Genomic DNA, 23568 nt, shown 5'->3' with positions numbered 1-23568 from the left:
AAACATATATGGAAAATATGCATTTGGATAGAATTGATATAAGTTTGCCTTTATTATTTATTGTAATACCAACAAAAAATATTCCTACAGGAGTATTTTGGCAAGAAGGTCCATTATTGTGGATACATTTATCTTATTCTCCTAACACTATTCTTACTAGCTATCCTGAGGCTGTAGGACAATTAATACTCAAAGGAATAAAAGCAGCAAAGGGAGTGTTTAGAATTTCTCCCAATAAAATTATTACTCCATATACTATGGATCAAATTGATGAGTTAGCTAATGAGTTAAATACTTGGGCAATAATCATGTGTAAATCTAATGTTTCATTTGATAATCATTTGCCATCTAATTCTTTGTTGTCTTTTTTGGTCTTTGCTGTGGTGAGCCGCCTCTGCTGCTTATGCAGATTATGGTCGCCATTACAAGATGGCGCTGGCTCAGCTGTGGTTTGTGACAAACAACTCCTTATTTGGGAGAGTTGGCGTATGGCTTTTCAGCACCCTATGAGAAAGTTCCACGTGGCAGCTTCGCATTGGGGCTTGAGATGCTATATTAAGGCTGGGAGGGGCATCCGAGGGATTAGTAGAAGAAATATCAAGGGCCTGAATAAACCGCTGAAAGAAGATTCCCGAGTTGCGTCTTCCTTGCGGGCAAGGGGTCGCGACAAGTGGTGCCGAGACCCGGGAACCAGAACTTTCAGCGGTCAGGGGTGGTGCACCGGTTAGTCTCAGGTAAGTGGTTTCCGCGATCAAAGCAGGGCGTTCCTCGGTAATTAAAGAGAGAGCAGGGAAAAAATAATAAAATAAGACACTCCTCTGTAGATAAAGAGAGAGCGGGGGAAAAAATAATAAATAAGACGCTCCTCTGTAGATAAAGAGAGAGTGGGGAAAAATAATAAAATAAGACGCTCCTCTGTAAATAAGGAGAGAGCAGGGTTTGTACTTTCACTTTCTTTACACTGCTTGGAACAGTATGGGTGCTACTTCCTCAAGCCCAATTTTGCTGGCCTTGGACGGGTTACTGCGTTCCAAGGGACTTAAAGTGAAGCGGAGCACATTACAGAGGTTTTTAGAAGAGACTGACTCTGTAGCTCCTTGGTTTGCTTTTTCAGGGAGTCTCACGATTCCCAGTTGGGATAAATTAGGGAAAGATCTGGATTTCGCTTACAAACAAGGAACTTTAAAGGGCGGTACCATTCCGCTTTGGAAATTAGTGAGGGGGTGTATAATGGATGGTAAATGCCAGAAAGCTGTGAGCTAGGGTCAGGCCGTTCTTGAGCAATTGCATGAAGAAAAATCGGAGGGGTCACATAGCGAGGTAGCAGAAGGTATTAGGAGTAAGAGTGGTGAACAGACAAGGGAGTCTGAAGTTAAACAGAGGAGAAGGCTCTATCCGGACTTGACTGAGTTAAAAACTCCCAAGGACACAAGTAGCTCGGACAGTTCTGAGGAATTGGACAGGTTGTTACAACAATTATGTAAGACTAAGATAAAAAAGAAAAAACGGGAAACAACAGATGTAAAAGCCTGCTGTGAGAAGGGTAATAAATCCAGTTCTGGGGAGGAAGTTGAGAATCTAGAGGAGGAGCCAGTACTTGATGCTGCTCCACCCTTCCCCGCGCCTCCAGTAGTTCCGCCCCCGTATGTGGGTGGAGTCCAAGGCTTCGGGAGGACTTTTCATTTTCAAGTTTGGAGAACAGTCAATACAGATCTCAGACTTTGTTGCTAGGATGGTGGATGCTGCAGGAAAAATTTTTGGCGATCCCGATAGAGCCATGCCCTTGATTAAACAATTGGTCTTTGAACAGTGTACTAAAGAATGTAAGACAGCTATTACTCCTTATAAAAACAAAGGCATAGAGGCTTGGATGAAAGTCTGTAGAGAGATAGGTGGCCCATTAACTAATGCAGGCCTTGCTGCTGCTGCAGCAGTTACGGCCGGAGTAGCCATGGCCAGCCAGGTGCAAACTGCTGCCACTATTAATAATGTTATTCAACAAACTTCCACCATACTCGAATCTCAAAATAAAGTTAACCAACATCTTTTGTCAGGGATTTTACCTGCCAACCAAAGAATAGATTTACTCCAAGCTCAGGTAGAAGAATTGGCTGACTTGGTGCTTTTGGGTTGTGTTGACCAACGTGCGCATTTGTGTATAACCTCTGTCAGATTTAATGATTCCAGGAATGCTTCCCGCATCATCGGTGACTATTTTGCTGGGAATTGGTCCATGGTGGTGGAAGACATGATCCAGTCTCAACTAACTCAGATAGCTGTCTTAAATAACACCCGTGTTGATCCCGTGACTTTGGGTCAATTCACTAATTGGATATCTTCTGATTTTTCCTTTTTTAAAGAGTGGGTGGGAGTAAGCATTTTTGGTGCAATGTGTTGCTTCGGTATGTTCCTCTGTTTGTGGTTTCTCTGTCGCCTTAAGGCCCGCAGTGCTCAAGATAAGGCTATGATCCTGCAAGCTCTTGCAGCTTTAGAAAATGGCAACTCACCTCAAGTCTGGCTTGCGCATCTTAAACAGTAAATCTTTGACATGGTCATTGCACCCCAAGTTATTATAACATTGCACTGGGATTGACATGTCTTTCCTCGTTATTCTTTTAGTGTTGGAAAGCCCTTGCACTCTGCTGGTCTTGCTACCATTGCACGCAGATGGGTTTCCACACTAGTGCCTTTGACATGGTCGTTGCACCCCAAGTTATTCTAACATTGCACTGGGTTCGACATGTCCTTCTTTTGTCTTTCTTCTAGTGCTGGAAAGCCCTTGCACTCTGCAGGTCTTGTTGCCATTGCACGCAGAAGGGTTTCCACACTGGTCTTTAGCTATGGCTTTAAAGCCCGTGCCTTTCTCTCAGGGTGTCGCCAACTTAATTGTGGTTGTCCTACAGAGGTAGTCCCAGCTACCCCCCTTTTGTTCACCATCATCACGATACAGGATGCGAGGCAAGGCACTGCACTTGAGTGATCCCGCAGTGGACCGGGACCTCAAGGAGAGCATGTCCTATTGCATGCGGGTTTGATGTGTCCACGCCCCGCCCCACGAAAAAAGGCGTCGGCTGATATGGAGTCAGATCTGGGGAAGGGCCCTCCTTAGGACTGAGCCGTACTATGCAGCCATTCTGCACAGTGGGATAGGACCTCTACTCTCGCCTGTATTGTTTTAAGAAAACAGAAAGGGGGAACTGTGGTGAGCTGCCTCTGCTGCTTATGCAGATTATGGTCGCCATTACAAGATGGCGCTGGCTCCGCTGTGGTTTGTGACAAACAACTCCTTATTTGGGAGAGTTGGCGTATGGCTTTTCAGCACCCTATGAGAAAGTTCCACATGGAAGCTTCGCATTGGGGCTTGAGATGCTATATTAAGGCTGGGAGGGGCATCCGAGGGATTAGTAGAAGAAATATCAAGGGCCTGAATAAACCGCTGAAAGAAGATTCCCGAGTTGCGTCTTCCTTGCGGGCAAGGGGTCACGACACTTTGCAACTGTAATTTTTCCAAAAATGTCAAGAAAAACCCCTATCATGAATGGTCCAAATGTATTCACTGATGGGTCAAATAATGGCACAGCAGCAGTAGTTACCCCTGATCAAACTTTTACATTTTTAGTACCCAAACAATCAGCTCAAAAGGTAGAGCTTAATGCAGTTTTACAAGCTTTTGTGATGTTTAAAGATTCTGAGTATATAGTTAAGGCTATATTATCCCTTGAAGATTCTTGTAGGATTTCCCCTTCCTCTACTGTTTTCTCTTTGTTTTCCACTATACAAAGTTTAATCTGGGACAGAAAAGATCCATTCTTTATAGGACATATCAGGGCACATACAGGATTGCCTGGAGCACTTAATTTGGGCAATGATTTAGCAGATACAACTACACATGACATACATATTTTCTCTACACTAGAAGAAGCTACAAATTTTCATAAAAGGTTCCATGTCAATGCTAATACTTTACAAAAGCATTTTAAAATAACTAAGGAACAAGCAAGACAAATAATAAAACAATGTCAAAATTGTGTGATCTTTTTCCCACAAGTTAATCTTGCAGTCAATCCTAGAGGACTGATAGCTAACCATATTTGGCAGACAGACGTCACACACTTGCCAGAATTTGGAAAGTTAAAATATTTGCATGTTACAGTTCATATTTCTTCCAGATTTTTTATTGGGCTCCCTTCATGCCGGAGAAAAATCTAAAGATATTATAGCTCATTGCTTAAAAAATTTTGCCACTGTGGTCATTCCAAAACAGTTAAAAACAGATAATGGTCCTGACTAAACCTCTACCTCTTTTAAACAATTTTGCTCATCATTTGGCAATACTCATATAACAGGAATCCCATACAATCCACAGGGACAAGGCATAGTTGAAAGAGCTCAACAAACTATTAAAATGTACTTATTAAAGCAAAAAGAGGGATTTGGAAAGGGGTATATATCCCACAAAGATAAACTTAAAATAACACTTTTTATTCTAAACTTTTTAAATTTGGATTCATCAGGGCTTAGTGCTGCGGAAAGGCATATGTTTCAAAAAAATGTACATAAGCCTAAGGTACTTTGGAAGGATATTCTAACAGGACAATGGAAAGGTGCTGACCCAGTGATTGTCTGGAGTCGGGGTTCTGTTTGTGTGTTTCCACAGGGAGAAAAGCAGCCGATTTGGATTCCAGAAAGACTAACGATAGCAATTACTAAAGACCAAAAAGAAGATGATTTGACTCAAATCCATAACAGCTGATATCCAGAGCTCCAGCTTGGCTATTCTTACATATGTGACAGTGATTAACCAGGATGCTTTTGCCGATATCTATTTTATTATTGCCTTTTCCAAAATCATAAAGTTATATTTTATTTCTTGAGCTCACACAGACCTAGGTTAATGTTTTTCTGATCAGTTTTATTTTTTGACTGTGGAGTTTTTAAACACTGCAATGGTGATTTCACCTGTGAATAAATACAAGACCTTTACTATTATGTTATGTGTTGTATATATTATGTGTGCACACTTCTCTTTTTTGTTGTATGTCTGTATGTGCGTATGTTCATGTATTCATATATGAGGAGCGCTCATGAAAAAATGGATCCTAATTTTTTTATTCATGTGATTTAAATGGTTTAATTTAAATTGGGTAAACAGCTGTTGAGGATTGTTTTAATATGTGAACAAATAAGGAGGTTTACAGATCTATTTGTTTACTTTCACCTTTCCTTTTCATTATATTTAAAAATTCTGTTAAGGATAATGTAAATTTTTCAAAAAATTGTTTTCTTATTACCTGTTATAATGTTACATAATTTTTTTTTAGCCATTATTGCCAGAATTCCTATCTTTATCCTAGTGCCGGTGAAAACAAAGATAAAACCAAACTACAGCTTCTTTGATAGCTATCACAACAAACTGTATAAACTGATGCATCAATGAATAATAACTCAACAAGTAATGCTCAATCAAGGAGTCAATTTACTTTGAGAGGAAATGGACATATTGATAGATTCCTCCACTTTGAACTGCTTGCAGAACTTGACTGGACTATGTATCACTTTTATATATTGTGAACTATCTGTTGGTGCAGCGAATTGTGGTAATGCTGGAGTATCTTTGCTGATGGTGTCACCATGGTACAATTTTTCAAAGGAGCCATCAATTTGTTTAGTGTCGTGGCATTTCTGTATCCTCCTCCCTTCTGCTAGTGATGGTCTAAAATTTGGGGGCCAACAGAGGTGAGGCAAAGAACCTCACCCCCCACTGGTGCATAGGTCTATCCACAGGTATGGCTGTATTCTGGGCCCGTAGTCAGTGACGGGTATGATCCAATTGCAGTGATACCAACATAAGACAGGAGGCTGATGCCTAGAGGTCAGCTCATCCAATGATGGGTAAGGACCATATGTAGTATTGGACAACCTAACAGGCAAGGTACCTAAGCCACATTGCTTGTTGCTTAATTAAACAGAAGGGGGGAGATGCTGAGAGCCACAGCTGAGTTGGAATGGCCCCTGGCATTTTGCCAATAGTATTGATTGACAGGCAAGGCATTACTATCCGCCTTGGCTGCTACTTTGCAGTTCTCACAGTACTTTGGAGATCTCCTGGGGATTCCTGGGGATTCCCAGAGAGTTCCCATTGGTTGGGGAAGTGCAGGAGGAGGGATTTCCAGAGGATATTTCCAGCTGCTGGTTCCTGGAGGAGCAGCGTGGGGTTTGGGAGGAAATCCAGGGAGCATTTTTGGAGAGTGCCGGTGGAGTTCAGAAATAAAGTTTGTTTCTGTTTCAGTGGCTCGTGATTTGTGCCCAGCCAGACTGTGGCAATAACAGTAAATACATGTTATGTCTTTACTTTGTGTAGCCACTTTCTGCCTAAAATGGAACGTCAGCTCTGCTCTTCTCACTTTCGTGCCCAGTTTTTAAATACACAAATTATGTGTTGAAGAAATCAGATTTGATTAAATTAATCCTTGTATCCAGTTTCACATAATGATATAAACTTACATTATTACTTCTCAGTTGCGTTGAAGAAAACTGAAAACTACAGACCTAAATCAGTTCATGTATCCAAGTTATGTGACAGTTTATCTTTAACAAGCAATTAAAATCATTTGAAACTAAACACAGAAAACTGTGCTAGGCTAAGTGTCACACCATGGATCATTAGTTTAGAAACAAGGTGGAGATAGTTACGGCATGGAATGGTTCATCAAGCGCTCAGACAGTGGGACGTGGTAGCACATGTCTAGAATCCCAGCAGCTCAGGAAGCTGAGGCAGGAGAATCACAAGTTCAAAGGCAGCCTCAGCAACTAAGTGAGGGCCTAAGCAACTTAGTGAAACTCTGTCTTAAAAGAAAAAAAAATTACTGGGTATGTGGCTCAGTGGTTAAGGGCTCCTGGGTTCAAACTTTAGTACAAAAAAAAAAGCAAACAGAGTAAATCTCAACCTGAAATACAACAGACATGGGCACTTGGATAGATTAAATAGGGTAGGGCAGAAATTTAGGCAGAGACAGAGGTGTAAGGGAAAGGGGCATGCAGGGTCCGGTCCACCTCCATGGCACTCGAGTGATGCAGCAGAGAAAAGGGTGAGGCAGGGCTCACAGCAGATATGCTCAGGGAGAGGGGCTGCCAATCAGAAGAGAGGGCTGCCAATCAGGGGAGAGGGCTGCCAATCAGGGGAAGAGGGCTGCCAATCAGGGGAGAGGGCTGCCAATCAGGAGTGAGGAATGCCAATCAGGGGAGAGGGCTGCCAATCAGGGGAGAGGGGCTGCCAATCAGGAGTGAGGGCTGCCAATCAGAGGAGAGGGCTGCCCCTCAGGGGAGAGGGCTTCCAATCAGGAGAGAGGGGCTGCCAATCAGGGGAGAGGGCTGCCAATCAGGAGAGAGGGGCTGCCAATCAGGGGAGTGGGCTGCCAATCAGGGAGAGGGGCTGCCAATCAGGGGAGAGGGGCTGCCAATCAGGGAGAGGGGCTGCCAATCAGGGGAGAGGAGCTGCCAATCAGGGAGACGGGAGCCAATCAGGGGAGAGGGGCTGCCAATCAGGGAGAGGGGCTGCCAATCAGGGGAGAGGGGCTGTGGAGGGTGGGACCTCCATGTCTGCTCTGTGGATGCAGGGGCACAGCAGCTTGACCTGTGGTGGTTACTGTGACGATCTCGGTTGGTCAGTGACAGATGCCAACTGCAGGGACAGATGGAGTATTTAAGAAATTAGATTTGATTAAATTAATGATTGTACCCAGAGAAGATGGGTTCCTCCCAACAAGTGCAACCTGCTTAGCCTCAAATAAGACGCGGAGCTGGTGAGTGGAATGCAAACACACTACTTACTAAAGACACACAGACATTTTCTACCTTAAATTAGTTGCTCATAATAAATGAAGAAATGTTCAACATCATTAAAATCAATACAATTCTGAGATTTCATTTCACTCCGGTCAGAATGGCAGCCATCAAGAATCCAAACAATAATAAATGCTGGAAAGGATATAGAAAAAAAGGGACACTTTTATACTCTTTGTGGAACTGTAAATTAGTACAGTCACTGTGGGAATCAGTATGGAGTTTCCCCAAAAGACTTGGCTTGTAACCACCATATGATCACTCCTTGATATTTATCCTAAAAAACTAAAACCACCATACTACAGTGATATACCTATTACTCATGTCTAAAGGAGCACAATTCACAATAGCCAAGCTATGGAACCAGCCTAGGTCTCCAGTAGTGGATGAATGGATAAAGAAAAAGGGAAAAGAAAATATATACACAATGGCATATTATTCAGTCATAAAGAAAAATGAAACTATGTCATTTGCAAGAAAGTAGATAGAATTGAGAACATCATACTAAGTGAAACAAGCCAAACTCTGAAGGCCAAGGGTCCTATGTTTTTCTCACTTGTGAAAGCTGCAGAGGAAAAAGGAAAGGAGGGTGGGGGTTCTCATATGCTTAGGGTGCAACTGTTTCCTTAAACTTATAAGACTATAGTTCCAAATATCTGGTGAAAATTGTGGTGGCTGTAAAAATGTTAAATATATTGATTACAAAGATGAAAAAGAGATAAGACTTAGTAATTTTTACATTAAACTGGAATATTTTCCAGTTTCTGCAAATGGTACTTGCAAATTCAAGGCATTAAGCCTTTAGCAGTGAACAATACACGTTCTTATTGGGAAAAAATGACTGAAATTGAAATAAGTACATACAACTTAAAAACAATAAGTCAGTCATTTCCTAGAAAAAAGAAATAAAGACTAAGTCAAACGTGGAGCAATCCCTTTGAAGCACAGTTGCTCAAGACGATCACTCCTCTGCCTCTGTGGCAGTTAGCAGCCTAGCTTCACAAGTGCCAGTGACCCAACCGCATTGACCAACACCCACACCAGCATCCTCCAGGCCTTTCCACTGACACCAGGCACCCAACAGCCTCCTGCCTCTTGTTTCCAGAGAGCTTATTCCAACCCCTCTCCCTATTGCAAAGTCGTGACCCTATTGCAATATCCTCGTAAATTCTTCCTTCCCACTTTTGAAGTCTGCAGGGGGCAAATTTTCATGGAAGATATAAGACTCTGTTTTCAAATTGACTTATACTAAAGGTGCAAATTTATGGTGTTAAATATGAAGTTTCAATAGATGTTCATAATGTACAACAATCAAATCAAGACAATTGGCATATCTGTCACTTCCCACATTTTTCATTTCTTGGTGGTGAAAGCTTTGAAATCCACTCTGTTTTGAAAGATACAAAACGTTATGATTGACTACAATAATGCCATTGTGCAATGATAACCCAGAACTCATTCTTCCATCTAACTGTAACTTTGAACCCATTGACCAGCTTCTCCCCATGTCCAGTCCAGTACCTGGTAACCACTAGTGTATCCTCGATTTCTATAGGATCCACTTTTTGACTTCCACATATGGATGAGAAAATGTAGTCCTTGACCTTCTGCAATGTCTTATTTCACTTGAACTACTGACCAGGTTCATAAAGTTGTTTAAATGACAGGATTCCTCCTTCCAAGGGATGGCTAGGATTCCAGTACATGTTCACCGCATTCTTTGTCCATTCACCCATGGGTGAGCTTTTAGGTTGGTGACAACCCTTGCTATTTATGAAGAGAAGCACAATGACCAATAAAGCCAGGTACCTTTCCATATGCTGATTTACAGTTCAATTTGTTTTTTCATTTATGCATTTGACATTTGGAACTAAGTTTACAACTTTAACTAGAATGTAAATAATGTTAAAAATATGAGCCTTAAGGAGCCCTTGAATTTTTTCCCTCTTTACATTAAAATATCTTGACTAAATTCAGAAAAATAGAGTATGGGAAAAGGTTCTTCAGTCTAATATGGCCTGATGTTCCATCCAAACCTCCCTGTCCTGTGACACCTGGACAACATTGACCCTCCCTACTCTGCCTTCTGCCCCTGACCCAGGGCCACACTCTAACTCTGGCCATCACTTGCAGGCCTCCTTCTGACTATCAGCCTCAGGGCTTCTGGTCCCCAGCCTCACCCCCTGCCTTACCTCCCCTCACTTGGCTGCTTCCCTCCCTGTCAATCAGGAGATGGGAGGTGTTTCTCACACTTGGCAGAGCACGGAGTCACCAGGGGAGCCTGAAGACCAGGCTGCACCCACATCAACTATGTTCTGCTCTTAATTTTCGCCTTGTGCAGTCTAAGGTCTGTGTGTCTACTTCTCTGTGTTTGGTATTTTTCATGCTTACCTTGTGCGCTAGTGTGAGTCTTGGAGTTGACCCTCAGAAACCTTCCAGCTGTGTTAGCAGCTGCTTCCCGGAACTGGGGATTTCAACAGGATTTCTGACTTCACAGAGAGGCTGGTGCCAGGACTCGGGACGAGTGGGAATCTTGCCCTTACCTTTGCTTCTTTCTTCTGCCTGGATCATGCTCTTGGCCCAGGTCTCCTGTGATGGCAAAGCCACTCAAGGACAACTCTACCTGGCCTAGGAGCTTAGCATCCTGGAGAATATATCTACTTCCTTCCCCATTGAGCCAGCAAACACACACCCAGACAAAAAAAAAATGTCCTTCTGAATCTGTCCCTGAGGGAAGATTATGCACCTCACCTGGGTCACCTATTGTTCCTGCATCCCCTGTACCAAGAGTCAGTGGAATATTGTCCATCAAAATATTCTAGAGTCCAGAATCTTATGCCACTTCAACACAATTTGTTATTTTTTACACTTGGAAAATTCAAACCCACTTCACCAACAAGTTGGGGAAGACATAGTTGACTAAGGAAGTGCATCAGGCCCTCCTCTCTGCAGGCCTGTGAAATTGTCCCAATACCCCTGCTTCTGCTTAAGAACCCACCAGCACTTAGGGGCCTGGAAACATGCACAGGTGTTAACACGCACAGTTGCCACTAGGGCTTTGGTCAACTCCATGGGCAGAAGAAGTGCCCTTTGGGGATATAGAAGTCATTGCAGGATGACTTACCATAGGGCTGGCACTTGGGAACTGGCCACCCGCTGGGAGCTCAGACAGGGCTGGGGATGGGACCAGGTGATGGGCTGGAATCAGTTCATCCAGCTCAAGAGGGGAGGTTTTTCAAACAGTTTTAATGTCCATAGTGAGGAGGATCTTGACCACTGACATCTCCAAACAAACACAATGTATCAGGGCATTTTGTTCCTAGGAAGCTGGTTGTAACTATTTAGGGTCCTCCATAACAAGGGACCTCTTGTTCCTGTGTTCTCTTCATGGGACACCTGGGCTTCCTCAAACCTGGTGAATGGCTTCCAGAGAGACTTCACTCTTTCCTCCTATCTTGTTGGAATATTAAAGCAGACAACAAACACGGAATGTAGAGAGAGTTTGGGAGGGGCGGGTGAAACCGTGAGGGAAGGGAGGGAGGGCAGGCCCTGGCTGGGCCACTGATTCTTCAGGGCCACAGACTCTGCAGGATAAGGAGGCTCCGAAGCTTCATCCCTGTGTGAAGACAGGACACAGGCCTCAGAGGACCAGGACAGTGGAGGGACCAGAGAAAGAGGGATGCGAACTCTCCAAGTCCTGCTCCCTGTGAGGCTCCCACCAAGCCCCCGACACACACTTGCTGGGACTGAGGCTCCTGCCAGTGCCATCTCCCCACTGGACTTGCACTGTGTCTGCATCAGGAACAGCAGGACCTCAGGGTCATGTCCTTGTTCCTTCTAGAGCTCTCTTCTTCCTACCTCCATATGCACACTCACCCACAGTGGCCCCAGATTAACCAATGTCCTCCTCACACGGAGGATCCTGGAGGCCCAGCTCCTCAAGCCCCTCAGAAAAGCACCTGTCTGCTGCAGGTAAAGCCACCTTGCCCCACTGCCTCTGTGAGCAGAGTCCAGCTGTGCACTGCGTCTCAGACTCTCCATGGCCTCTGGTCTAATGGAAATGGTGCCAGCAGGAGCAGCCATCCTGACACAGTGGTCTCTGAAAGGACAGAAGGACAGGGCCACCCTGTTACTCAGCCCCCTCCCACAAACACACAGGAACTGACCTCAGTGCAGACAGAGTGGATGTCTGCTGACCTGGGAAGTCCCCTGGGAGAGCTGAGGGAAGGGAACCAGGAGCCACACGGCCTTCAGCTCCTTGGACAGCGGCTGACCCACCTAGGAGGGGAACAACCCCACCCCAGGGAGAGAGTTGGGCTCACCACCTTGCAGAGACAGGTACTCTGGAGGGCAGTGAAGGATGCCAAGGTGAAAGACCACACTCGGGTTCCTTTTTACGATTTCCAGGTCATGTGCATGGGCAGCTGATGTGACTGGGCCAAAGGCTATGTGACTTCTTTAACATTCAGGAAGGACCCTGAACCGGCTTGAGTCACATTAGTGGACGCCCCAACAACCCACAGGCAATGTGTCTCTGGTGCCTTACCCACGGGGCCTCAGGCCCAGAGCTGTTTCCCCCCACAGGGCAGGTGATTCAGCCCTATCGCTGTGACCATGACTGTACCTGCTGGCTCTTGGCTCCACACAGAGCTGAGTGACAGTCCCCTGACGTCCCTCCTCAAAGTGAGGCAGTCCAAACCCCTCTTTGTCCCTACACCAGGACATCAGCAGTGTCTCCTTTCCTTCCAGGTTCACAGGCCTCTTGCCTCCGTGCTGGCAGAGGTATGACTCAGCCTCCATCCTCTGGGATCTGTGCACAGGCTGGAGGGCCACAATCCTCAGGGGTCCCTTCCCTCTCCCCTGGCCCAACATCACCTGCGTCTGCAAATGCTGGTGGCCCTGAGCAATGGCATAAGGCCTGCACTGCCTTGTTCCTGGGGGTGGTACCTTTCTGCTGGTGGAAAACTGACTTCCTCGGCCTCTCCCCCCCCACACAGTGGGGACCGTTCCCTCTGCAGCCAGGAGCAGAGACAGTCACTGTCTCAGCCTCTGTGGGTTTCTCCCATGCAGACACCCAGAAGAACACCACACTGTGATATCCCTGGCTTCCTGCTTTTGGATCACACAGTATCATCCATTCAGATCAGCACCCCTCCACTCCTCAGCTACGGTGGCCCAGGAGACACCACACTGCGTCCACCTTGCCTAGCGTTGCCTAGCCCATGGTCTCCTCGGTTAACACATGGACTCCTGACCTTCTTATTACTCAGCCTGAAGAATGCACAGACCCCAAGCACAGCATGCTCCTTCCAAGAGCCTAACACTAACTCTTGAAACTTGGTCACAGCACCTCATCACAATTGAGCCTAGATCACCATGGCCATGGAGAAGACTCAGGGTCATTTCCCATAGAGATAATAACATTTACATTTTCTCCAATACTGACATACACCCTAGCTGTACTAGATTTCATGCATATTGCCCTCCAATATTTAATGAGGACCCTTCTGGGACAGACTAAGCTACAATACCTGGGGGCCAGAGAGCTCAGTCCTGCAGGCAAAAAGCACATACAAGGGGCTCTTGCTGGACCTATTTTCCCAAGCAACACGCAGCCTTCACAGAAGCTCAGGTTTCACCAGGTTTAAAGGTTGCTTACTAGCTCTCTCTCACCCCACCCCCAAGCCAAGAAGATGATGGCTCTGAGTCCCACAGGTGACTCAGCCTGGGTCACCAGACAAGAAGAGGCAGCCCTCAAAGAATGGACACTGGCCACACTAAATGATGACCACATGGAAGTACCATTCAAGGCCTTGCTGATGTCAGAGGCACAGGAAGCCACTAACAAGTGTTGGTCCCCATGGAAATGCTGACAGGGAGCACTGGGAAGACAGCCCACGGAAGAGGAAGGTGGCATGGTGTATGGTGGCCCTTGCCTGCTATCTTCTGTGCAGTGGGGTGATGGCACTGCTCTGGGGTGCCCGTCAGGCAGTTTGTAAACACAGGCCTTCCGGGTCTAATGTTGTAACCCAGCCTATAATCCCAGGTATGCTGAAACGCTGGTAGAAGGAGGCATACAGCCCTGAATTTCAATCCTTACTCCCTAAATGCACCCTCTGGCTCCAATGCCTGAAACAGACAGGGCTCTGCGACCCCAGCTCAAGTCTTAGAGATGGGCAGCCAGCCCTCAGATGGCCAGGCTCTCCTCTGCATTGGTCAGTGATGCTGTGCAGGACAAACCCAAACTCAGGGCCCCAGGCTAAGAGCTTCACATGCAGAGATCCCAGAGACTTCCCGCGAATTCATCCCAGTCTCCAGGATGTGCACAAGCCACCAACAGATGCCACATATGATCAGGAGCACCCTGTGTGACTCAGGAGCACCATAAAGCCTACACCAGCAAGACCCACAGCAGTTAACAGGCTTGTGCAGCCCTGATGCAAATCAAGGTATTCTGGCCTCGAAGGCTTGCATTAGGCACCAGATGCCCAACTCTCCACTTCCCTTCATGAGTGGACACAACAAAGGTGACCCCCATATCCAGATGACTAAACACCTGCATCCATGAGACCATTGGTGGAATGTCACTGCTTCAGAGCAAGGCACACCAATTCAAGAGATCATCCAGGTAAACAGGGGCCTCATCAGAATGGAGACAGAAGGAATCTCACTCACTGCTCACTTACAGCCTCTTCCTATTTCTGCAGAGGCTGGGGACATCTATAGCCAGAGGAGGCAGTGCCAGTCTTGTCCAGTACACCTGACTTGCAGTGGCACACAACTGGGCTCATGCTTCCCTAAATACCCAGAACATGACCCCACAGAATGGCATTTTCTGAGACCACTGTTTGCCTTCAGTGAGGCCCCAGTAGCTATGCCCCCTACTGTAAGGAAGCCACAAGGCCTCGGCCAGTTGGGAAGATGCCCAGTAGTTATGCAAAACTCGTGGAACTGGGAGACCCACACATTACAACAGCCAGTCTAACTGGATTGCCCAATAATGCCGCTCTCTCCTGCCTCAGTGGGAAACACTTGGGGATGGGAGTTGCTTTATGTTCTAACTTCTGGGGGCCAACAGAGGTGTAACAACTGCCAGGATATTCCTCTTGCACACACCACCAATGCTCCTCTCCACATCCACATTTTGCTGGGCCCCTCCAGATACAAACAAGGCCCCCAAAACCATCATCTGAGATCCCATTCCTAATATGGCCCTGTGCTGTACTGAGACCTGCGCCCAGATTCTTCAAACATCTGCTGGCCCCACACAACACAGACATGCTGGGTCCCTGCAGGGTAACCTCCCTGATGACCTGGCCTTCATTATATGACACAGGACTGAGGCCCTCAGCCTCTCTGCGACTCACACATTCCTGTAAATTCTTCAGACTGACGTGTCCACCTTGACAGAGATAAAGCAAGGCTTCTGAGATGGTCCACTAGCCTCAATATATGCACAACCCCAAGGCCTAGAGGGTCACTCACTGTATTTGAATTAGCAAGCTTGACATGGGTACTTAGTATCTCAGGGATTGTGAGTTTCATTTCTCTTTCCCACGAACCTGGTCCCATTTACCACACCATGAGGAGGCATGAGATGGTAAGGAACAGTATATAGACATAAATGTCACTATTCACTATCTTAAATACAACAGGTATTTTTTTATGTTCAGTTTTTCCAAGGCAACCCAGGACTCATGCAAACTACACTAGTGCTATTCCACTGAGAGACACTTTGAGACTGTTCAGTTCCAGTTTGGGTACAATGTCTTTCAGCACACAACCCCAGGTGAATGGCTAAGGACAATCTCTCTAGCATCTTGGCTGCCTCTTGAGGGCCATCAATCTGATGAGTGCTTGGCCCAGATGGTCAGACAGTCCTTTAGCCTGGCCTTTCTACTGGCCAAGCAAGGAGATGCTGGTTCCTTGGGAACTGCATGCTGCATACACATCCATCAGTCAGGGAGACTCCAGTGTGGCCTGCCCAACTCCACAACACAGGCAATACTGGCATAACAGCTCCCCAGGGCCCAGGCTCCCCACTGGCCACAAGCTATAATTGCTCTCCTGGTGAGATCCCAGCCCCTGGGGAGGCTGACCAAGAGTTTATTCTAAACCCTCTTGGGTGGTCTTGGCAATCTTAGCTTAGTCATCTTAGCAAAGCCTGAATATGACCTGCAGACTATGATTTCCTGACACCTTTTAAAGTTTCTCTGCTCTGGGTGCTTCAGCCACAGCCACAGGGTCTACCACCTTAGGAGGAAGGGAGAAGGAGCTTGGTCACCAGCTAGACCAGGCAAAGACACCTGGACAAAGGTAAGATGTCCCTTTGGGCCCCTCTTCTGACCCCACCACCACAACAAAATGTTCAATCGCCCTTGTGCAAGAGTTGTTGGAAGTGCCCAATAGAAACACACAGAGGTGACGACACCCCACCCAGTGCCCTTTAAATAGGGGAAGTGTGTCCTGTGAGTGTGCGGCTGCTGTGGCTTCAGTCGACCTGGGACTCAGCACTGCTCGCTGCCTGCTTCTGTCGCCCAGCCTCGCTGAGGATCTGTGAGTAACTGAAAGCTCCAGAGCTTTGCCCTCTGCTCAGCTCATTGGCCTGATAGCACTTCCTCCTGTGCAGGAAAGCCAAGTGGGGAGGCCCTGCAGGGGTCCTCTGCAGGCCCCTGGGAGCTGCCCAGGGGAGCCCCTCTCAGCTAAGTTACTGAGGAGCTCAAAGGCTCCAGACACACGCACCCTACTGGTTCTGTCCTGCTCAGAACAGTGGCTCCATAAAACATTCCCTGATTTTGTGAAATGTCCACTAACGTCTGCTGCTCATGTTTCAACCAGGTCCTTTGGTTTGGCTACTGACGTGCTCTGTTGCCTGTGTCTGTGGACATGAATCCTGGCTGAACTCCTGCTTTCCCTGTGTTTTCTCCCACTTCCTGCTGTGCTTCCTCATCCAGCTGGTGGCTTCCTCTGTGTGTAATCCTGCATGATCTGAGGCCACCCCTTAGCTCCACCTTGGCTTCTGCTGCCTCTGCCTTTGGGGTCACAGGCAAGACCTCACTGCCAGGTCCAGGGTCAGAAGGCACCTCTAGGTGTCCTTCCAGTCGCCCTGTGTTCTCAGGTCTTGTGTTGAGGCTTTAAATCCATTTGCTGTGGACAAAGGTCCAATAATGAACATCCTACATCAGGTGGTGCACTTTAGACACAGGTTCTAAGTAGCCACTGCTTGCTCCAAAAGATGGAAACATCAACAGGCTCCAGCTTAGGCGCTCTCTGTCCAGGGTCCTGCTGAGCTCCTGTCACTCCTGATGAGGCCACTGTGAGCCCCACTCCTGCTCAGGCAGGAGCCTGCTCACCCCCTGACTCAATACCCCCTTCAGAGGGAGAGTCAGCCCTGAGCCTGCTCAGGAGAGCTCACCTTCTACTCCTCTGTGCTCCACAGGATCTTGCTTTTCAAATATTAAAAAGGAAACTTTTGATCTAAAGGGAAATGGGAAATCTAGGTGGGAAATAGAAAACCTTAGCAGAGTCTTAATCGTCATTGTCAGTTTCCCTTGAGGACCTCAAGGACAAGGCTCCCCTCCTCCCATCCAATGGAGACACGGCCACGGGCTGTGAACCTGCTCCTCACACACCTGCAAATGCAGCCCATGTCTCCTCCACACTCTCAGGCCCCTGCCTCCATTCCCCCAGGTGACTGCAGCCATGAGGACCCTCGCCCTCCTCGCTGCCCTTCTCCTGCTGGCCCTCCAGGCCCAGGCTGAGCCTCTCAGAGCAAGAGTTGAGGAGGCCCCGGACCAGCAGCAGCCAGGACAAGAGGACCAGGTGGCAACCATCTCCTTTACAGGGGATGAAAACTCTGCTCAGGATGCAGGTGAGAGCTGCCTTCCTGTAGGACACACAGAGTGTGCAAAGGGAGGACGGCAGGGGGCCCCAGACTCAGGCCAGCCACAGTCACTGACGTGACTTCACCTAAGCCCCAGAGCCCTCAAATTTCTCATTGAACAGTGAGTGCCTGGTAACTCTTGGCAGAGGACTTCTTTCCTGCAAAAACCTTTGATTCCAAGATAGGTTTTTACCATACTAGGTCTAGTGCATGAAGACACTTAGTGACCAGTCCTTTCTGGATCTAATTGGGTCGCCTTAGTCTCAGGGAGACAATTTTCTTCTTTCTCTCAGAAGGAACATTTAGGAATGGGAAATGTGTGTGAAGGAGTATTCAGTCATATGTGTGATGGGGCTGGAGTGAAGGCAGGAGAAGGTGTGTGCCTGACCATGTGGGTGACCTGAGCTTGCCATGTGCCTTACTCCAATAGGCTGAGTCAGCACAGGCCACTCTCTGTAATGCACTTACAGGAGGAACCTCCCCACCCAGATTGCACCTCCCCAGACTCTCCTCCTGCCCAGCACTGGATTCTCACACTTTCTATGTCTGCAGGTGTAAGGGCAGGAGCGGTGTGCCACTGTAGATTCCTCTGTGGGATCCTGGAGCGCAACTCAGGAAGATGCATACGGAATGGCCTCAATTTCAGGCTTTGTTGCCGTTAAGTCACAATTTGCTTTGACACCTAGAAGGAAGCCGCTGTTTCACTGTGTCATATCATCAATTTCCCTCCCAGCCCAAATAAATTCCTTGCATCAATCTCTCTGTGCATTTGGTCCTTGGAAGCTTGCTGTGTGTCCCATGAGCACTCCTTTGGGTTATCGACAATGAATGCACTTTAAACAAAATCCAGGCTTCATAGAGAGGATTCCAAGGTGAACAGTGGTTCAGACAAGGAGTGTTGAGAACGCTGAAATGCAGCTGGTGCCCCTGATTCCCTCTCCTGTCTCTGAGCTCTGCCCTCACTTAGAGTGGACTCCCTCTCAAAGACTCTCCCATGTGGTGGCAAAGCAATCACTGTCTGCTTCCAGTTTGTCATTATGCCTTCTAGAGAAACCGCCTTCTCTCTTCAAAGTGTGGGATTTTCCTGAACTCACTGAGGGTAATCTGGTTTTTAGGCCCTGGGCTGCGGACGCTCCACACAGAGAGCCCTAGGAGTGGAAGGAAGGGTTCTTAGTGGGGACAGCACACACAGGAAGAAAAGCAGAGTGCCCCTCAGGGTGACGCACTCTCGTCCCCACCATGTAGCACACTAGTGGAGCTGGGTTGGGCACACAGAGCTGGGTCCAGAGGCTCACCAGGCACCAGCAGGACTCAGCCCCACCTGGCCCAGGCACCCGGGTGGATGCCCTCCGCTGTGGGAACCTGACTCTGCCTGTAAAGTGCAGCTTCCAAGGAGACCCAGGACTGAAGGGGTCGGAGGCAGTGACCAAGCCACCCAGAGTTCACGGCCATGCTCCAGGGTGCTGAGGGGTTGAGCCTCAGAGCTTCAGGCAGGGCCACTGAGGGCAGGATCTGGGTGTGGGGAAAGGAGGGCTGGAGCAGCGCCCCCAGATCCCAGGGTCTGGACCAGCATGGCCACAGCTCCCTGCTGCCCTGTGAACCACACAGCCACCCAACACACACACACACACACACACACACACACACACACACACACAACCCCACCCATCCCTGTGTGAAAAAGTATTGTCAAGATGTCATGCTCTTGCTTAAAACCCATGTCTAAGGGCCAACTCCATCTTGTTGGGGTGGGATGCGTCTCTCAATCCTGTCGGTCCTCTCCTTCCCTCCCCAAGAAAAACCCCTGACCTCTGGGCCGTTTGTCCCTGAGTCCACCACACAGGAGCCCCTGGGAGGTGTCCAGTGTGAGCCCCTGAGTCCTAACCTGACTCCACCCAGTACTTCCCAAGGGATCCTAGAGCACAGGACTGGAGATAGGGCTGCCAGGGCATCTGTGCTACTCCTGCTGTCTGGTCACAGGTAAATGACCTAAGACCTAGAGCAACAGAGACCACAGGGTGCAAAGAGAGGGTCAGTGACACAAGTGGAATCATTTGCAACCTAGGATACACTGAGATGGGCCCAGACATGGCAGTGACCACCAGAATGAACCCATTCCCAGACAGCCCAAGGAAACACGTCCTCTTCCCTCATGCTCTCCACTGGACTCTGAGGTCTGTCTTAGCCCAAATAAGGGTCTTCCTGTGTGAGACGGTCAGAACGGGGCTCCACGGACCACCCACAGCTGGGGAACCAGGACAGTGACCCCAGGGAGCACAGAGGAAGTCTATGGGTCTCACACAGAAAAGGACCAGCTCGACTCAGTGTGAACAGTGAAGGTCTACCACGGGGTACTCCCTAGAAGGTCAGGTGCATTCTTCCGGGGCTTACACCTCCACTGGCTTGAGGTTCTCATAGACCCAGCCTGATTCCCTCTTTAAATTGGGAGCCATCTCACCACAAAGACATGAAAAGCTCATTTCTGCTTTACTATAAATTACTGCAAATTCTGAGCTGCCTTGGAATGCTGCCCATGCCTTGAACTCACCCATGCCCGGCTCTCTCTGACCACATAGCAGCCCACTCTGAAACTTCAGTGGCGCCTCTTAAATCTTGGCCTTCCCTGGCCAGATAACGACCCTCTCTGAGACTCTAATTACCTTCATAAATTCTGATGTCGGGGCCAGCAAAAGTATAAACTAGCCATTGTGTTATGCTGGTCAGAGTTTTGTTATCTGTAACTCCCCCACCTCCTTTGTGTAACTTCATGTGCTATAAGGCTAGGCTGCAACAACGCTGCACAGCTATCTCACCTCCGTGGTGTTTGTTGGGAGAGGCAGCCCAGCCGGTTGAAATAATAACCTTGCTTTAATTTGATATTAATTGGAGTCAGTGATCTTTTCTTTGTGTCCTGGTCTAATGGAAGCCTCCACATCATTCCTAAATTGTGGATGTGGCTGCTCCAGATCCCAACGCCCTCCAGACCAGCTCCCTCCCCCAGCTATCTTCTATAATTTCACGTTGTCCCTGGGCTTTGTGTGATTCCATATTTCAGATTGCACCCTGTTTCCCCTGCTGTCAACATCCAACTTCTTCTCTTGCTCCTTCTGTGGAGGTCAAACCATGCCATACATTTTATTTAGTTCTTCTCTGGCACTGGTTTCCCATAGAATGTATGACCCATGTTTTGCTCATCACTTCCCCTCTACCTGGGTGACTCCTTAACATGTATTAGGTGATGCAGAATTTAATTCTGACTGCTGCATTATCACAAAATTATTAATTTCATCTAACTGCAACTAGTGTTATGAATGATGTTATTTTTGTTAAGCTGTCTAGAAGAAAATTCATTCCTACAGAGAAAAATCATTCCATGTATCCAATTCACATGTCAATTTATGTCAAATAAAATAATTAAAATCCTTTAGAATTAAACAAGAATATATAAATATTGATATTAATGTTTAATCTAATTGCATTAATAGATGATCTTAATTTCATGAAGCATCAGAACGTTTAAATCAAAAGAGCACGTTGAGGGCTGGGGATGTGGCTCAAGCATTAGCACGCTTGCATTCAATGCGTGTGGCCACGATTTGATCCTCAGCAGCACATACAAATAAAGATGTGTCTACCGAAAACTAAAAAGTATATAAATAAATATTTTAGAAAATTCTCTCTCTCTATCTCTCTTTCTCTCTCTCTCTCTCTCTCTCTCTCTCTCTCTCTCTCTCTCTCTTTAAAAAAAGAGCTGGTTAAGAAAACAGTTTGCGGTCAATCTCCTCCTGCAGCACACAGACATGGGAAACAGATAGGTTCATGGAAGGAGTGGGGCCGAATTTGAGGCACAGAGTGCGAGGAAAAGGGGGCACCAGGGCCAGGTCCACCTCCATGGCCTGGGGGAAGGGACACAGTCCGGAAGAGGGTGAGCAGAGCTCAGGGCAGATAGGGCCAGAAGCCTCTGCCAATCAGGGAGAGGGGCCATGGAGGAGTGGGACCAACCTGTCTGCTCTGTGGATGCAGGGCACAGCCCCATGACCTGGGCTGTTGCTGTGACAATCGAGGCTGGTCTGAGCCACATGCCACCTCCAGGCACAGAGGTGGTAGGGAAGAAACTTCCTCAGCCTCCAGCGAGACCCCAAATCCATGAACAGCAGCAGACATCCACTGCTTATGTGCTGATCACCCACAGGACATTTGAGATTTCTCCCTTCAATGGGCTACTCCTGTGAAAGGGCAAGGAATGAGCTTTGGTCAGGTGTGGAGCCAGCCCTTTGAAATGGAATGGAAAGAGATCTTGCTCCTTGACAGACAGTGGAAGCCTAAAACCAGCAAATGCAAATCAGGAAGATGACAGTGGAGGACACTGACAACTTCCCCATAACCTTATCCAGTCTGCTCCATGGCTCTCCTCCAAAAATTCTGCCTTCTGCTACAAGATGGTTGATTTCAGCTTTTTTATAGATCGGTCTTGACCTCATTGAGATCTTCTGAATACATCTTCCTTCCCGTTTTTAAAAATTGCATGGGCAATATTCTTTAAATCAGAAGACATCCCTTTATTACAAATTATTTTAGCTAATACCTAATGACTGTACAAATTTATGGCATTTATTGTGAAGTTTTTGACACATATATATGCTGAATGGTCATCAAGTCAAGTAATCAAGACAGGTAATTAGTGTACACATCACCTCAAACACTTAGCATTTATTTGGGGTGAAACGGTCAAATCTTCCTTTCCTCCTATTTTGAAATATACAATACATTATTTTTTACTAGGTTCACTATGCAGTAGAACACAAGAGCTTGTGGCCCATAGTAACCCACTTTGTCCATCAACCAACACTCAATCCCTCCTCTCATCTCTCTCTCTTGCTAGAACATTATTCCACTCCCTACTTCTATGAGAAAAACATAGATTCCACATGACTAAGATGTGCCTGGCTTTGATCACTTAACTAGTGTCCTCTGGGCTCACTCAAGTTTGTACGACTGAAAATATCTCCACTGTGAATGTGCAGATGCCACATCCCCTTGGCACTTCTCCATGGAGGGACACATCAGTTGCTGACATTTCTAGGCTTCTGTGAATCTAGCTGCAAAAAAACATGGAAAACACACAGTTCTTCAACATTTTGACTACAGTTACTCTTTTGGTTTTCCTTCTGATATTCAATTTTCAGAACTCTGCTTACCACCAGAATGTAAATAATGGGAAAAGTTCCCCTGTATTTTAAGGGCTTGCTTAATTTTTCCCTTTGCCACTAGAAACGCATTGAGAAACATACAGGGAAGAGGAAAATGTTCTTCAGTCTAACATGGCCTGCTATTCACCACACCAAACTCCCTGTCCTCTAACCCGAACGATATTGACCCTCCCTACTCTGCCTTCTGCCCCTGACCCAGGGCCACACTCTAACTCTGGCCATCACTTGCAGGCCTCCCTCTGACTATCAGCCTCAGGGCCTCTGGTCCCCAGCCTCACCCCCTGCCTTACCTCCCCTCACTTGGCTGCTTCCCTCCCTGTCAATCAGCAGATGGGAGGTGTTTCTCACACTTGGCAGAGCACGGAGTCACCAGGGGAGTCTGAAGACCAGGCTGCACCCACATCAACTAAGCTCTGCTCTTAATTTCCCCCTGGTGCAATCTAAGGTCTGTGTGTCTACTTCTCTGTGTTTGCTATTTTTCATGCTTACCTTGTGCACTAGCATGAGTCTTGGAGTTGACCCTCAGAAACCCTCCAGCTGTGTCAGCAGCTGCTTCCCGGTCCTGGGGATTTCAACAGGATTTCTGACTTCACAGAGAGGCTGGTGCCAGGACTCGGGACGAGTGGGAATCTT

At 47.2% G+C, this 23568-nt stretch overlaps 1 long non-coding RNA gene across 1 annotated transcript; it reads left to right on the top strand.

Moving 5' to 3' along the window:
• Nucleotides 1-16322: 16322 nt before the first annotated feature.
• LOC144370562 (uncharacterized) lies at nucleotides 16323-18485 on the top strand. The gene is made up of 3 exons (XR_013430480.1): nucleotides 16323-16398; nucleotides 17533-17713; nucleotides 18278-18485. It is a non-coding gene; the product is annotated as an uncharacterized LOC144370562 (long non-coding RNA).
• Nucleotides 18486-23568: the final 5083 nt, after the last annotated feature.

Source organism: Ictidomys tridecemlineatus, chromosome 14 (genome assembly GCF_052094955.1).
Source record: "Ictidomys tridecemlineatus isolate mIctTri1 chromosome 14, mIctTri1.hap1, whole genome shotgun sequence".
In the NCBI taxonomy this organism is placed as follows: Eukaryota; Metazoa; Chordata; class Mammalia; order Rodentia; family Sciuridae; genus Ictidomys; species Ictidomys tridecemlineatus.
Note: the sequence above shows the minus strand (reverse complement) of the source record. Positions and strands in the feature narration are given on the sequence as shown.